Raw genomic sequence first — 16,848 nt, 5'->3', positions numbered from 1 at the left:
CAAAATAGTAATTTTTAAATAATTTTTATGATAATTAATAGTTATTATGGAATCTTTAGAAAATGTTAAAGAGCTTATTCGTTAGATTTTAATTTTATCTAAAAACTGTATTATAGATAAATGCGCATAAAAAATACAGACACGCACATATATATGCATGTGTGTTTTTCCTTTGTTTTTAGATGTACTACGTGCAATGTACGACCTCACAAAAATGCTATCGACCAGCTCGACTATCATGCTTATCTTCCTGCGATTTGCACGGCGTCACCATGACTAGACGCTTTTGCATATGAATCGAACATCATGCCCGCACAGTACGTGAGTTCACAAACAGGAATGGTACGTAGCAATCTTATACAAAAACATCTGGGAAATCACTATTATTTTTCGTTGCGTGTCTTCGGACTACGATGAAATTTATAGAAAGTCTCGCGCAATTTGATCATCATTATGGCAAGAAAAACTCAGAGGTGAAAAGGGCAATTATGTATAATACATATTGCGCATGATATGTTTATTAATTAATGTGCTGACTGTATAACTAGGTGCAATGAGATATGAGATTATTTTTATTCGTGGTTTTTATCTAACAAAATGCCACCGATAAAATTTTTCCGATAAATGGAAAATATTTGTCAGAATTCCTTGCGGTTCGAGAGCTATGCGCGATAAAGTAAGACCGTTACATTTGAATGAAAAGTATGTCTATTGATGTTTCCATTCTGTATACTGCATGTTACAACTACCTAAACTGATAAGTTGGCTGAGTTGTCTTATCAGTTCAGCGATCTTCTCTATCCCACAAAAGTCTCAGAACTATATAGATTCGCACTACGCGAAGTCGCGATTGACTGATTGGCCGCGATCTCGCACGTACATTTTAAAGCTGCTCTTACAAACAAGAACGCCCTGAGCGATCAACCATCATCCGTGACTGCAATTCTAAAATCACGAGTTTCATAGGGAATTTCACGATTAGGCTGTATACTGTTCTCTTTCATGAAAAATGTTCTTTTTCATAAAAAAGAACAGTATATTATTACAAAATCGCAGGTTTTTACACAAGTTAGCCATTCGTCCAGCCATCCAACCATCTACAGCTCTGGATATTGGCTGTGATTTAATCTAATGCGTCAGCGTTATGTTTTGCAGTAGAAGCAGGTTGGCAACGTCGCGGCTGGTCTGCAGATAACATGAGAAGAGCCGGAGCGGTGGGGTCCGTATGACGAGAGAAACCAAGAGGGGGATCATAAAGCTGTACAAACGACAGACGGATTCCGTAGTGTGCGGCGGATTCACGCAAGTGCGGCTTCGAGGAGAGGTTCACGCGTGACGTCTCGTCGACGGAGATCATCGAGGTTCACACCTACGTCAAATTTTGTGCCGCTGACTCGTGTTTTTCTCCAGATCCGTCTCCTCCCTTCAGGGAAGTCGCGACGTATCCGTAACACACCCTTCGAAGGTACGAAGAGGAGGTACGTGTGGCGCGACAAACGTCTGGTCTTCGTTTGCCGCAAACTCCTTCGGACGAGCTTTTCTCCGCAGACTCGACGAGGTCTGAACGAGCCATCCCGTTTCGAGGGAAACATGGGAAAGGGCCCTATCGATCCGACGCACTTCTCGAACTCGTATCTCGCTCGTTTCGACGGCGATCTTGCCGACTGTTCTCGCGAATGGACGTCTCGAATCGGTATCTCATCGCGAAGCTCGCGAGTGTACTCGTCCAACTGCCCGTGATCGGACGAAGTTTGATTATTGTAAAGGTCGAGAGAGTCCGTGATCCTTCAGGCATATATTGACTTCTCAATGGTAAACGTAACGGAGAGCGAGAGGTATAGCTGCCGCATCAGGGGGCGAATCTCTCAAGTGGAGCTTTCACCCGAGGAAATATCCTTCGCTCGGCGCGTGCGCGCGCGCGCGCGGAGAACATTTTCCCCGAGCGCCTTTCCGAGCACCGCACTCGGGAAATTACGCGAAGTACTGTTATGCAAATTTCGAGGAACCTATTAACTAATGGTCTCCAATCCTACGGCGTGGCGTTCGGCTCCGCTGTTTATCGAAATAACTGCGTAGCGATAGTGCCACGACGTGACCCCTTCGAGCGGATGATTAGACAGCGAAAATATATGCACAGATATATAATTTATTGCGTCATTAATATTACGAGGTATAACGGTTACGTGACAAATGTTTGCTACATCCGGTACATCTGAAGTAATTTGTCAAGTCATTTCAAAGTCATTTCAAGACGCGTCACATTATCACTCGAGTATATAATAGATTATACATCGAGCAACAACAATGTTACAGTGTACTCGAAAGAAACTGTGATAGCCCTGTGGTAACCAACTGAACGCTCGTTACGCAATCATTCCACTGACCTCGACATGATATCAAGCAGCTCCGTTGCTCGTTAAACGCCATGAAACGCGTGCACGACGTTGCACTAATATGACATATGACATATGACGTCATACTTTTAAATTCTTTTTTAACGTCATTCTCGAAACTTATTGACGTGACAATCACAATTAGCATTTTTTTTTTTTTTTTTTTTACGTTATCGATCGTGGCTCTAGCCTTATCGAGAAATTAAAGAAGATAAAGTAGAAACAAGTTTTATGACGGTTATACGAAATGCATTCTCATATTACGCGAAACGAAAAGAAACCATTACATAATATTGAAGCCCCGATAAAAACAACTCTAACAAACTCTTATTTCTTTTTCCTTTAGATCGACTATACGAAGAAGAAATAGCGAAAGATCAACGAAACATGGCGGAAAAGAGAGTATTCACGCGGAGCGAGATAAAAAAAAACGACGATAAGGATAAAGTTCTTATCATCTTGCACGACAAAGTATACAACGTCCACACCTTTCTCAATGAGCATCCAGGTGGCGAAGAGATTCTGTTGGATCACAAAGGCAAGGACGGTTCCGAGGACTTCGACGATGTCGGGCATTCGAAAGACGCGATGGAGCTGATGAAGAAGTATCAGGTCGGCACGATCGACGATTCGGAAAGGGCGAACAAACCGCCGAGGAAGGGCTGGGTGGCGGGATACAACACGAACGAGCAAAAAAACGTTCGAGGACCCGGCATGCCTTTTTACCTACTCATGAGTGGAATAGTGCTCGCAGCGAGCTTCTTGTTTTTCGCGTTAAAAAAAGTATTAATCGATCCGCTGGATGACAGCCAGAACGCTGTGGATGCGTAATAATGTGACGTGTGATATAGAACGGTGTTAGAACATAAGAATAATGTCGTATTAGTTTCTAATGCCTCTATGGTATCCAAAGCGTAGCTCGATAATTAACTTCTTCAAAAAAAGAAAAGTTTTACTTTGTATATATATATATCTGTTAAACGTTGTTACATAAATAGCTAATGTCCGGCTAAAGTTAATGTCGTCAATGTCTAAGCATTATTAATTCCATTGGAATATGCAATACTTTTTTATACGGGGAATAAATGTAAAATTAGAATTAATTGCTAAAAGTATATGAAGAAATGTCAGTTTTTAAATCAGCTATTTTTAATGAAATTATATAGAGCATTTTTCCAATAGATTAACTTTAATTGTTAACATTTTGACTGCCACGTCACCCATATCTGGATGACGCGTAAATTTCTGTAAAATCATCTATTTGTGACAGGTTTTATTTATCTATGATTAAGAATAATAAACGATATAAATTATATTAAGATATTAAAAAGAAAAAAATATTAAAACAATATACTCGATTTATTAAGCTCGAAATCGACTTGGCAGTCAAAATGGCAATCAAGCAATATTACATAAATCACCAAGCAAAACAAGTTTATTATATCCGACGTCTTATCTTATCTATAATGTTATTCTCTCATAAGTTGCAAATTGCTTTAATCCAAAGCAGCCTGTGTTACGCGAATCAGACAAAAAGAATATACCCCTACGATATTTTGAAAAATTCTTAAGGATCAAATATATTAATGTATATATATTTTATTTTATCTTAAATTTATCATAAAACCATTACCAATAATTTCAAAATTGTTTGAAAAATCATTAATTACTTCAATTAACAATATTAATTTTTATTCAAACAACATATAATGTAAAATTTGAAAAATTACTAAATAAATAGCCGAAACAGATTACAGCTGCAGTGCATACAAAGCTAAGAAAATATTTAAATGTTAAATTACTCTTATCAATTCAACGAATTGTTTTCGATAACAATATCTCTAATTAACTATATCTATATATATTTTATAAATTCATTATATTTCTTCATTATATTTCATTATATCGCTTTTATAATCTTTGGAATTTATCGCTCTTAATTCTTCTTAGATAATACTTCTTAGATAAAAATGTAAATATGTCCATAATCTAATCTAATGTAAGATATCTACTTCTACTTGCTAACGATAAACTTGTTGTTAATTTCCGTGCAACATAAAAACGGGATGTTTTTTAATACTTGCAAAAATTTTCGACTATAATCAGCGGAATAAATTATAGTGTTCCACTTTCTATTCCTACGAATTGTTGTAAAACAATTACGTAACGACCGCTAAAGAGATCGCGAATTTTCACAATCCGAGTAGGCGTTTCTCATTCCGCAAAAAGATGCGGATGAATAAATCGTGGATGTTTGGGGACAACTAATTGCGAAAGTTAAGCATTTTAATAGAGGAAACCAAGTACCAGCTGGTTAACTGGAGTGTAAGAATTTAACGACACGCGAACGTGACATGTGAAATCGAGAAAGAGGGAGAGAACGTGAAAGACTCGACAGAACCTATTCATGATTAAATAATACCTACATATGTTACTCGCACACATTTTATCCGACAAAGCAATATAAACAATAATAATACCTTTATGCATTGCCTATATAGATATACATTTTATCGAGCAAGAAACATTTTTTAAGCACGAACGCGTGAGCTATCATTTAAATAAGAGCTTTTATTGTACTCATAATTGGTTTGATCCGCTTGTTAAGTGCTCCACGTAATTGTCATACGTCCATCGACGCTAATTGTAACCCAGGGCGGACGTAACACGCCCGCGGCCGTCCACGTGTCGGCATTTACACGCCGGCCATCCGGGAGTTGGTCGCTTTTCCGAAACAAGTGGTGGAAAGTCGCATTGTCGTGCCACGTCCGACTACCCCCGTCGACTTCGCGCATGCATGCGCGCGTGTTGAAACTCGCGAGAGGGGGCACGGGGAAGGACCGCGCGGTGACATATGTGGAAAACCACATATCCTTCCTGTCAACCGTCGGCCATCTGCTTTACATACCGACTTCCGGCGCCGGCGGAAACTTTGAAATACACCCAACCCTCCCGGCTTCTCTGGGTCGCGGAGTTCTTCAACTCTCATAATTCTCTCTCTCATAACGCCGTGCTTTTCGTCTCATTCTCTCTTTTCTTTTCACTCTCTCTCTCTCCGCGAATCCTTTGATGGTGCGCAAAGGGATGACACTCTCGGCATGATAACAGTTTCGCACGTTGGAAACGCTAGAGCATATCGTTTGTGAATAAATAATACTGCCTATGTGACATTTTTCTGCAAATGCAATTTTTTACTTCGGTTGTTTCATTATTCTATAGGATTTGGGCTGTTTTTTGGCCGCTATTATTCATAGATGAATTTCAATGTTCATTCAAGAAGTTACATAGATAATTGTTGTATATTTCACTTTTGGCACAGTTTTTTGTCTCTCCTGGAACTTTACTAATTGTTACATAGGTGGTATTGTTTATTTATTAACGATATAAAAACTACGACGATGATATTATCTTGTTTTACTCTGTAACACTGTAATGCACTCACGATGCTCTAGATATGATAGGAAAATGACAATACAAAAAATGGCCACCGGTGACGGTAATTAAATAAATTAAGCGAATTAAAACATCTCAAGCAAGATTATATTGATCTGGGGATAAGATATCTCGTACCCTTCGATATCAAATAATTGCGGATTATACAACGTTCGTCGTGTAATTCTAACTCATCCAATTTGAGACGCCCCTCATCTTCCCTGCGGCGGTAAAGGATCGTTTACATTTAGATGCCAAGGCAGAAACGTGATTTTTTTTCTTATTTCTATTTGTCGACTTCTCGATGGCGCTCGGCGCCGTTCTCTTTGCGAGGAAGCGGAAACTCGATACGGTCCCTTTGAAGGGTCATGATTCCATCCCTCTCCTTTTCCACCCGGCGAGCTTTAAAAACATCGATGCGTGCCTCGGTGTGAGGCGAGTGTAAGTTTTTCAAAGCACCTAATGCGCGCCGCTCTAAGAAAACCGTCGCGATAATGCGATCCGATTGAATTTCACGTTTCGGAAGTATCTTTTGCTTATTCAGGATTATTCTGCTTTCGATTTCGCGTTGGCTCTCGAGCCATTAAGTCGCGCCGCGCAGAGATTGGCAGAAAGCTGACAGCCAATCAAATGACATCACGATGATTTAAACGTTTTAATGCTGAGTAGGAAAGGCGTAAGAACATGCCACGAAGTCGTTTCCTTCCATGAGCGGGAAGAAACGGGGAGAAAAGCGAGGTGCGCAAAGAGAGAAAGCGAATCCACGGTGAAACGAGGGGTATTCTCAAATGGACGTAACGAGTTCTCGGCAGTTTCCCGGTTACTTTTTGCGCTGCCGTCCACCCCTCGCACTTACTTTTTTCCTCCCGCGACCCCGTTCGTTCCGGTCTCTCGAAAAGGAGCAATTTTTCCAATTCCTCTCAGATAAGGCGCTTTAACAGAGAGAGCGCCGTAACAAGATGCTATTTTCCTCGTTGGTGACGGAGAAAATAAACTGGAGAACATCAGCGGTAACAGGTGCATACGCAAAAGGGTAACAGACAGTAGAGGGAGAGACAAAGTACTCGGGCGCGCACGGAATTGTAAGGCGGCGGCACGGAGGATATAATAAATATCCTGGTAAATGTGCGCGCGGCCGTCCCGCCGCGTTCTCGAGGACGGCGATATTTCACGCGTCGCGAGATGAGCGCGCGGCACGCATGCGGATTTATGCGGCAAATTGTTTTTCACTCTTCTTGTTGGCGAACGCGCTCCGGCTTCGGCTCGGCACGGTCCGAACACGCGCGTGCGTGTGTGTAACCGCGCCGATAGGAAGGAAGATGAATACGATAAAAACTTAATTGCCCGAAGGATAGATAGGTCTATCTGGCTCTCCTGCGCGCGATGCATGCTTGCAATACCGTGTGATTAATGAAGGGGGAGAAGAAGGAACTGGCCGATACCGGTCGCACTCGCGCCCTCGAAAAACTCTCGAATAACGATTCGATCGATTCGCGGTTCTGCCCAGTTTTTCGCGCGCACTTTTCTCACGATGTATAATCGCGATGCAACCGAACCGGCTTACATGAAACAGGTTGCGAGCGATATTGCAGCCAAGTTGTGAGAACCGTGTTTGCGAAACGTCGGCGAGCGCAATGGCGGGATGGAAAATAGCACGATCGAACGGGTGCCTCTCTCGGTTGCCCCGAGGTAACATTGGAACGAAACCCGGAAATAGCATGGTTTCGTTCCCGCTATAAAATCTCCATTTTGCAATACTGTTCTCCGGTAAATGAATGAATGGGACTGGAGAGGAACTGTCGCTTGTCATTTCGTCTTCGACGCTTTAGCAAGATGGATGCTCGCCCCCGTCGAAAAAAGCTGTGAATCGATCGAGGAATTCCTGGAAAGAGCACGATATTCTAGGTGTTCCGAACCGACGATTATGGAATTGTTCGCAATGGTACATGCATCGCGAAACGACGTGCAGAAAACATCACGCGGCTTGTTCTCGGAGGTGCGTCAACGCTCGAGGTGATGCGGATGAAACATCGATCCGCGTGAGATTATGGTACAGCCGTTAGAGTAACGGAGTGCCTAAAGTTTTCAGAACGTGGGCAAGTAGAGAGGAGTGGAGAGGATGGCGCGAGGTCGAATAATGGGCGCCGCAGCCATCGGCTGTGTACGCAGCTTTTCGAGAGTGTTTTAACGAACTCCAGACGGCGTCGTCGCGGGCGAGAAATGGAGGGAAAGAAATGCTGAAGGGCATTTTTTATTCTCTGAAGATCGGCGAACCGACGAGAGCTATTCGTTGAGAGGATCGATCGATCGTCGACGAGTGATCGAAATATATTAGTAGGTTCTTCAATTAAAAATATTTTAATATTTATAAACCATCCGCATACGAGTGCTCAAATCTTGAGAAAAAATTTCCTGAGGGTTTATTAATTTTTCAGACGAAATTATAGAATATTCTTGAGATGCAAATAAATTCGATTATTATTTGGGTTTCTTGGCCTGTTTTCTTTATTTTCGTAATTTTAAAAATTATATTTAAAAAAATACTGAGAGAAAGTGGAGAAGTTTCATAAAATATTTATTTTAAGGAATAGAAAGTTAAAAAAATTTGCATAAACATAAAGAAAGTGTCAATACTTTAGAAAGATTCTTAAGAAAAATTGTGTAGAAAGATTCTTTAGAAAAATTCGAGATTTATCTAAAGATCTAAAAATTTAAACTTATAGAATTTGTATAACACTTCGGTATTCGTGTACTAAAAAACAAAATTCCCGAAGGGACAATTTTAACAAAAATTCGACTTTTTCCAGGAAAAATATCATAAAATATATATTGAATCGAAACTTTAAATTGCCTCATTTACGTCAAGTTATGTTATAAGTAAACTAAAAACTCATCGATTTTCAGTATCTTCGCCGTATTTACGGTTCCCGCATGTTTCGCAGCGGGTCCACTTCTCACTCACGATGATGATCAAAGACGACGGTCACGTGGCGAAGCCCGTTCGTCTCGGAGAAGCCCAGTTCCTCTCAGTGGACAGTCTAATATCGCTAAAAGCTTTTTAATAAACAGTCTTAGAGTCTCGCGACGAGTGCACACACCGACATATGTGTCGAGGTATGCGTTGCGCACGTATACACACGGGGCGAATCGCCTCTATACGAGATTCCCGTGGGAGATGGTTGAGGTACGCTCTGGTCGGAGAGACTCTGAGGGAAGGGGAATAAAGTGGCACACAGAACCGAGGAGGTATATCGCGAAAATTCGCCTTTCCCGTACACGCGGCGGACGCGACGTATGAAAATGTAGTGAAAGGGCTGAGAGACGAAAAGGACATCCGCAGGGAGTGACGACGTACGATGCGGAGAGGGGAGCTGTTTATTTTACAGAGTGGAGGCTAAGACGTACGATATTGTCCCCGGCAAAGTGGCCGGGTTCTATTTTCGAGATACTCGTTCCTTTCCCCTCTATCCCTTTGCCAGTGCCTTTCTTTCTCTTCCCTTTTGCCCTTCGCCGTCCGTTTTCCGCGAACGGCATAAATTTCCGCCCGAGAAGTACGGCGCAATGACACGCGAGTTCTCGTTCGCTATTTTTTTTCCCTACCACCGCCCTTTCTCGTAAAGTCAAGCACGAGAGCCTTATCACTTATCACTAGAAATGGGATTGTAATTACGTCGCATCTATCGAAAGAGTGATAAACTACACAACGGCATTAACTCGTTAATTAAAATGAAAGAGCTGAGGATGATACTTTGAAAGTGAAATTTGCATTAATGTAAAAAACAATTTTCTCGCAACGTAACGAGAGAAAATTCAGAGCAATCATTATGTAAAAAATTCTCAAATGTGTTCTAAGTGCGAGCGCCGATGTAGATCAATGTGATGAAAAAAAAAAAAAAAATCGCTGCTATATATGGGAATTTTCGGAGAACGGAATTCATCTCTCGACGGGACGCGATTTAAAATTAAAATATGACATGTTGGAAGAGAGAATGAGAAAGTTCACTGAAATTCGCTCCTCTCGACAGACGTGGAAAGTGTACATAATAAAAGCTTCCGGATCAATTTTCTCCCGTTCTCACGTGCAAGTCTAAAAAGATTCCGACCTTTCCTTCAGTCTCTTCTCCGCTCCACAGTGAAAACGAGAAATTACATAAAAGTCGCTGATAAAACTTTCATCAATAGCACGATCTAAATATTTATCAATATAATTTATTATCGCCGAATATTTTTCTTCGATAAGTATAAACATTACTCATGTCGAAAAAAAACTATTTCGTCGCCCTCAGGGAAAGAGAGATAATATTTCAGTCCGGAAGTTTTTGCGGAAAGTTTTTACCTTCGAAACGTAATAAACTAAAAATTTCTGGTACACAGAAGTCGGTGCACGTGCACGTCGGTGGATATTGTCGGTGAAACTTGGTGTCAACGAAATAGCGTCCGCGAAAATATCGTCAGCAAAACCTTCGTCGCTGATTGCAATGTAAACCGGAAAACATACGAAAGAGAGTCCCACGCGACCCACGGTTCTCTCGCTTTTTTCTCAAACATCCAATCGTTCCCATCTGAACCGTAGATTCGACAAATCTACGCGGTTCCTAGGGACGCCGGCGTTGATAAAATGTGATTTTCGTCGAATATCGCGCGAGGTAATCCACCGGCGTCAAATTTTATCATCGCCCATTTCCTATTACGATAAATTGTCGTTGTATCGAAGCTTAAATTCAAGTAGGTCACTTTGAAATTTTTCCGAAACGACGTTAGCATAAATTTGAAATATTTTAATATAGTATACCTCATCTTCCATACAATTTTTATAATAAATTGAAATCAATAATTTAAATAAAATAAAATAAAAAAAAACCGTGTTAGGGGCCGAATTTCAATGAATTTGAATTCATATGTATTTCCGTACAAAATTAAACTTCGGAATTAAAAGTGAATCGAACTCCATTTCAGGTTTGATAGATATCATGAGGGTTGATAATAGCGCTCAGCATTTCACTTTATGGGCCTAAATGATAGGATCAGAATAAAATTGCCGTTAAAGGAACAGTTTCTCTCGTTTTCCAATGCTTTATCTAGCGAGAGAGATAATCTGGAGTTATCTACTTGTCCCAGTTTCATTTGTACGTTCGTACGTACGCGTTCACAGTACACTCGACCACGTGGCAACAGAGATAACACATCAAAACGATGAAGTGAGCGGACATCTCCAATACGGAGACAATGGAAATTTTTCAATCAATTCGCATAATCGATCGTACATAAAGAATCCTCTATCATGCGTCCGATCTAAATTCAGCAACGATGCTCTCTGCCGACCCGCGTTACGGAAAGCACGGAAGCGAAAACGCGCCTGTCTGGAAAACGGGCAGCGTCTGCACACAGACGTAGCTAAGGCAAATACAGGCCTCTTCTCTTTTCCTCGATTCTTTCATTTTTCTACGGTTTCCCCGCTACGCTTTATTTCCAACTTCTATCGCTTCTCTCTCGCTGTTTTAATAAACAGTTTATAAATCTCGGCGCAAACTCCACTTTTTGAGCCCGCGTTTACTCGCGTAGCCTATTCCCGACGCGGGCAAACAGATGAACGTGCTCCTTTCCTGTATCTACGCGCCCGTACTTGCTTCCGCCTCCGGTTAATATTTGAAAGTTTTGTTTAGTAGTTCTCGATAGCGCGCGCCTTTGTTTCAAGTTACAATAATGGCGAAAAGTTTTACAATAAATTCTCTTAAATGCTTCATTAACGAAAAGCTAAAGTTTCAAAAATTTCTCTGTGTTAATGCAAAGAAACGAACGTACTTCTAATGAACGCACCGTGATACAATAAAAAGAATCCTCTAAAAAGAAGCTCGATATTTCGTAACGATTAAGCAAACGAAACTATCACCGGCGCGCGAAATTGATCAATATCGTTCAACTGACGTACCCGTGATCGACGAAAACCCCACAAGAACTCCGCAAAATCCTCTGAATCGTGTGCACTGAGAGCAGCATGTCTTGTTACACGAGTTAGCCGAACCGTGGAGCGTGGAGAACCTCGCGAACGTGCGAACGAACGACTACTGAAAAGGCGGGTAGGGTTCGCGGATCCGTCATGCGCTCCTGGCTCGATTTCGGTCGCTGTCGCGACTACACCCGGACCTCATTCAACCACAAAGGGGCCTCACCACTACGCCCGCTTCCGCCGCGCGATGCTTCCCCTGTTAAGTCGCCCTTGGGACCACCCGGTACTTCGATCAGATTGCAAATCGCCGGAATATTTGAATAGAGCTCTCGGCGTATATATTGGTTTCAATAAACCTGGTTCAAAATTATTGCATACACTGCAGTATCAATTCTCGGCTCTTCTCTGAATCAACTTTCACAAATCGTTCTATTTTTCCCATAAAATTTACGCGTGTTCTATTTTTACTCGCGCCTATCTATGCCTGAAATAATCTCGCGGAAAAAAAATTGTATTTCTGTTGCGCGCATTGATGAGACCTCTCATATCCTCGGATCTGCAGAAGGACGCGAGCAATACCTTCGTTGAAGGAGGGGGAGGGGGAAGGAAAGGTTAAGGTGGCCCGAAGACTCGTCTTGCCGCGCTGAGCGTCACCGGCGAAGCTCAGGGACTTAGCGCTACACCTGGCGTGGCAGCTGCTCGGAACCGTCCGTTACCTGGTTCGGCAGCACCTGTTCAGGGATTGCGTGCGAGGCCTCAGCGCCAGAAAGGCCCATAGCAACACATGTTGCCCGCGAGTGCCTCCCTAGCGCGGCAAACGAATGATTGAAAGAATAGAAGAGAGCTCCCTCGCTAGAACGCCTTGCGCCATTCCTCTCGCAACTTCCACCGTGAAAGACACGGTCGGATTTTTACGATCAGAAAGGTGAACGTTGTCAAATAAGCTAGCTCAAATAGACACGACCGTCGGAAGAGTGGATTTCGAAAGAGAGGCGCGGCGGATCCCTTTTACGAGCGACACTCGCTGCGACGACGCTCGGTATCGAAAATCACCGGTAAAGTTTGCGTTGACGCGAATCGTGCGTACGCGGCAAATATTTTGATACTTTAATTAATCGTACAGTTTAATCAAGAGGGAGTCAAACATTTCGCGGAGTTAAACGGGCGGTTCTTGCCGCGACCATCAAATACCGCGGCTTGTTTGAGCTCGTTTCCCGATCACATACAAATTTATATAGAAATACACGCGATTTATTTCGGCCGTATATATCTGCCTAGGCATCTGTGATAAATGACGTTTATCTAATTGCGATAAAAACTGTTCATGATAAAAGCTATCAATGGGTACGTGCAGCCTTCATTAAAAATATCTATATATATAAAAATCAATTAATTTTAATTTAATGTGTGGATGCACCCTTTTTCAATGCTGACGTAAGAAACAATCTGTTATGTGATAAAAAAAGATCGTAAACATTGGATACGCGAGGAACGCAACCCAAACGTAATTTTACAGTCTGCGGTGCAACGCACATATTTCGTTCTCTCTTCTCCTCTCTGGTTCCACCTCGCCCCGTACCCCAAACACGCGCCGTAGACAAAACGGCGTCGGTGGATAATAAAGGCATCGCGTGTGCATAATTATCTGGTGTACCTTCCTGGAATTAATTTCGAGCTTCGCTGAAAGAGAGCTTTTTTTGCTTGCCCCTGTCCGTTAACTCGGTACGTCGCCCTTTCTCTCGTTCGCCCGTTAAACGCACGAAACTTGCGAAGCAGCTTTGACTACCTCAACGAGACGACGAGACGACGAGTGGAAGGCACTGGAAGGAAAGCATTGTCACAAGAAAAAGCACTAACGTCGCGAAAGAATGCACCGAGAAGAGTGCCGCCTGAGCTAGTTTCACTCTTTTTACGATCCGACTGCCGTGATGAAGTTTATCAATAAAAAGTTGAAGTCTTTAAAAAAAGGAGTCTTTAAAGAAAATATTGCACCGTAAAGAGGCACGCGAAAGACACGAGATGGTCTACGTTCGTATTCGCGACCTGTTGCGACCGATTTTCTTCGAATCGATAGACGAGCTTTACATTAGTATGGTGGTTCTTGTGGAATTAATGGGCGGTCGGCGGTTACGTTACGCGACCGGAATGACGAAGATCGAAGATCGGCTGCGACGCGAGGCGACGCGAGGCGACGCGAGGCCACGCAATTGCCACATCGTACGTGCATGTAGATCGTGCATGCGGTTGTAGATACGCGAGCGGCGGATACGTCGCTGCGTGATAGAACGCGCTTCCCTGATGACACGCACACGTGTGGTTAGCACGCGACGAGCTGCATTGTGAGCGCGCCTAATGATTAGCTACTGCAAGTGGACATATGGCTTCCTCGTGTACGTTAATACGCCCGCGTATTCCGAACTACGCCGTCTTCCTCCCCCGAGGGGAAAGAAGAGCACGTCGCGCATGAAACATCGGTTCTATGGCAAACATATTAATCTCGCGTTGCGCAACGTCCAGACCCGCGGTTGTCGATCCCTGGGCTCCGGCGCGGCGGGACATCGAGGCGTTACCTCTCGAACCGACCAGCATTTTTGTCGATTGATTGGACGGAACGCTCGCGTTGGCACGAATATGACGAATTTCGCTCGGCGTATCATCGAGTAGCGTAGCCGCGAAACCTTTGCAAAATTAAACGGACACCCCGAGATATGAGTTTTGACTCAATTGACAGATCGCCGGTTTTTTCGCCGATCCTCCATTTTTTACACGGCGACGATGTGCGATGCTATCGGCAATATTTATGAGAGAAATGACACTTTCTGATATTTTGTGAGTTTCGTTCTCGCGATTACAATGATCTTGAATAAAAATCATTGAAGACTGTGCGAAATCGATTCGACGATTTGCTCATCCATTGACTACGCCATGCCGATATCGCGGACTCTTTTGAAGATTCAAAGTGTACGATCGTGGTCGTATTATACTCACAGATGCAAGCGCATCGCGTCTCGTGTCACCACCATACCTCGTGTCATGCATATTTTCTCTCCGCCGCATCTCGTATTCTTTTCACGTCCTTCGAACGCCGTTATTAAGCAGTATCCGAATTTATCAGTCAATCTATTTGCATGGACCTCGTATCAAATTCCGTTTCGATGATGCGGGAGAGAAGTGTCGCGGAGCGAGGATATTCAGCGAATTTTTCGATATAAATGCACAGCGACGTCGGTCAAACCAAGGAAGTTAAGCGTTATCGTCGTCGTCATCGCCGCGCAAATATTGGCCGAGTTGTCTGACATTGTCAACCGAAATCGCGTCACTGCTCTGCAATTAACTAGCTCTGTTATCGAGCGGCTGGGAAACTCGAGGGGTTAATTAGAGGTGATGAACCCGCAACCGCGGTCCCGCGCGCCCGCACGCACGTGCCTCAAAACAGTCGATAAATTTCGATCGCACACAATTCTCATCGTCCCAGGCATTATCCGCGCGTAATAATTCGTCGTACACGTCGCGTCATGCGCATTGTTGTATCGGCCGCGTAATAATTCGTGCGGTAAACAGAGCGCGCTCGGTCAGCTTTTCGCGCGACAATTGCAAGAAAATTGCGGGCCTATTCAAGCGCGCGCGCGCGCACGCGTTTTGACAATCGGCACCATTTCGCTCACATCTATGTATAAGTTACGGGAAAGAACCTTCCTCTTTTCGTCATTCGGAAAGAGCAAAGAATATAGAATTCCGGAGAACTGCGCGCGTCGTACTCGCGCGGAATAATAAACAATCCTTATCCCGTTCAATCCTTATCTCCTGGACGACGACAAAGCCGGCGATCGGAGAGCCGCGCGCGTTTTCTGGCACCGAGACGGAATCCTCGATAACACGATAAAAAAAAGAAGAGCTCGCCGGAATCCCGTTCAAAATCAATAAAGTTATCGCCCTTACCAACCTCCGCGGAATCGAAATAAAACGACTCGGCGATGTCGCCGAGTGGCGGTGCCGTGTCTTCCGTCCCCCGTTCGAGGGGGAAGTAAAGGTAAAGGGGCCCCTTTGGTCTGACTCGCGGCGGCTCCTTTTATTATCCACATCGTACCGAGGTACAGAGAGCAATTTTTGTGTTTCTCGTCTCGTGAATCGCGTCAAATTATTCAGGTATAAATTTTGATTGTCCGCCAAACAAAACCGTCGGAATTTATCTCATTTGTTGTGCGAAGCTTTTTGCTCCGACACCGTTTAAAAAGTTTAAAGCTCGCTGTGTGCACGCTACATAATGTAAAAAATAAACATTTTTCCTGATTGATTAAAAAGCTCGCTAGTTTACCTTTCACCTTTACCTTTTACAACATCGTGAAATTCGATTGTTTCAACTCCCCTTCCCTCTCAAGCAATACGTTTAAAATGTATTATCTGACGCAGCAGTTAACTAAACTCTAATAGGTTAATTATCTCGGCTGCTCTTCACCGGGGAGGATGTTAAGGCTGACGAAATTACGAATAAGTTTTCAGTAAATTGCTAAACAACATTATTGCGCGTGTTACGCGAATATACAGGCGCTGTATGTGAAATTTGGTAAATTCGCTCACAGCCGGGTAATGATGGCAATAGCGCAAAAATACGGGGTAAATAAAAACTCTCGTGGATAATACGAGCTGATTAATTAACCGTGGCATGCGCCACTGAAAAAACGTAGCCAGTTAAAAACCGTAGAGAGAAGTAACGCTTTATAAAAGGTTTTTACTTATTGTGTTTAATTTTATTTCACATGTGATTGCTATTTTACGTATGATTATCGTTTCAATTAGTTTCATGATGCTAATATAATTGAAATATCGAAGAGAATAATTGCGGTATTAAGAATTGCAACAATTCGATTAGCAAATTAACACGGAGTTTGCAAAATGATCGCTGCCGTCACCTTCTGAGTTTATCATTGACTATTCAAATGCGTTAGTGATAAATTTGTCGGACCGGAAAAAAAAACGTGGAACGAATCGTTCGAAGAGAAACAGAAAGAGAAATATGACGGAAGAGGAAAGTGACGGCACTCCAACTTGAACACTCACTGATTCGAAGCGAGACAA

General features: G+C 42.9%; 1 protein-coding gene across 5 annotated transcripts in view; it reads right to left on the bottom strand.

Moving 5' to 3' along the window:
* Window positions 1-16,848, bottom strand: part of Hnrnp-k (Heterogeneous nuclear ribonucleoprotein K) — an 83,224-nt gene that overhangs the window by 13,403 nt on the left and 52,973 nt on the right. The window lies entirely within an intron of this gene.

Source organism: Temnothorax longispinosus, chromosome 10 (genome assembly GCF_030848805.1).
Source record: "Temnothorax longispinosus isolate EJ_2023e chromosome 10, Tlon_JGU_v1, whole genome shotgun sequence".
Lineage (NCBI taxonomy): Eukaryota > Metazoa > Arthropoda > Insecta > Hymenoptera > Formicidae > Temnothorax > Temnothorax longispinosus.
This window is presented reverse-complemented; position numbering and strand designations above follow the sequence as displayed.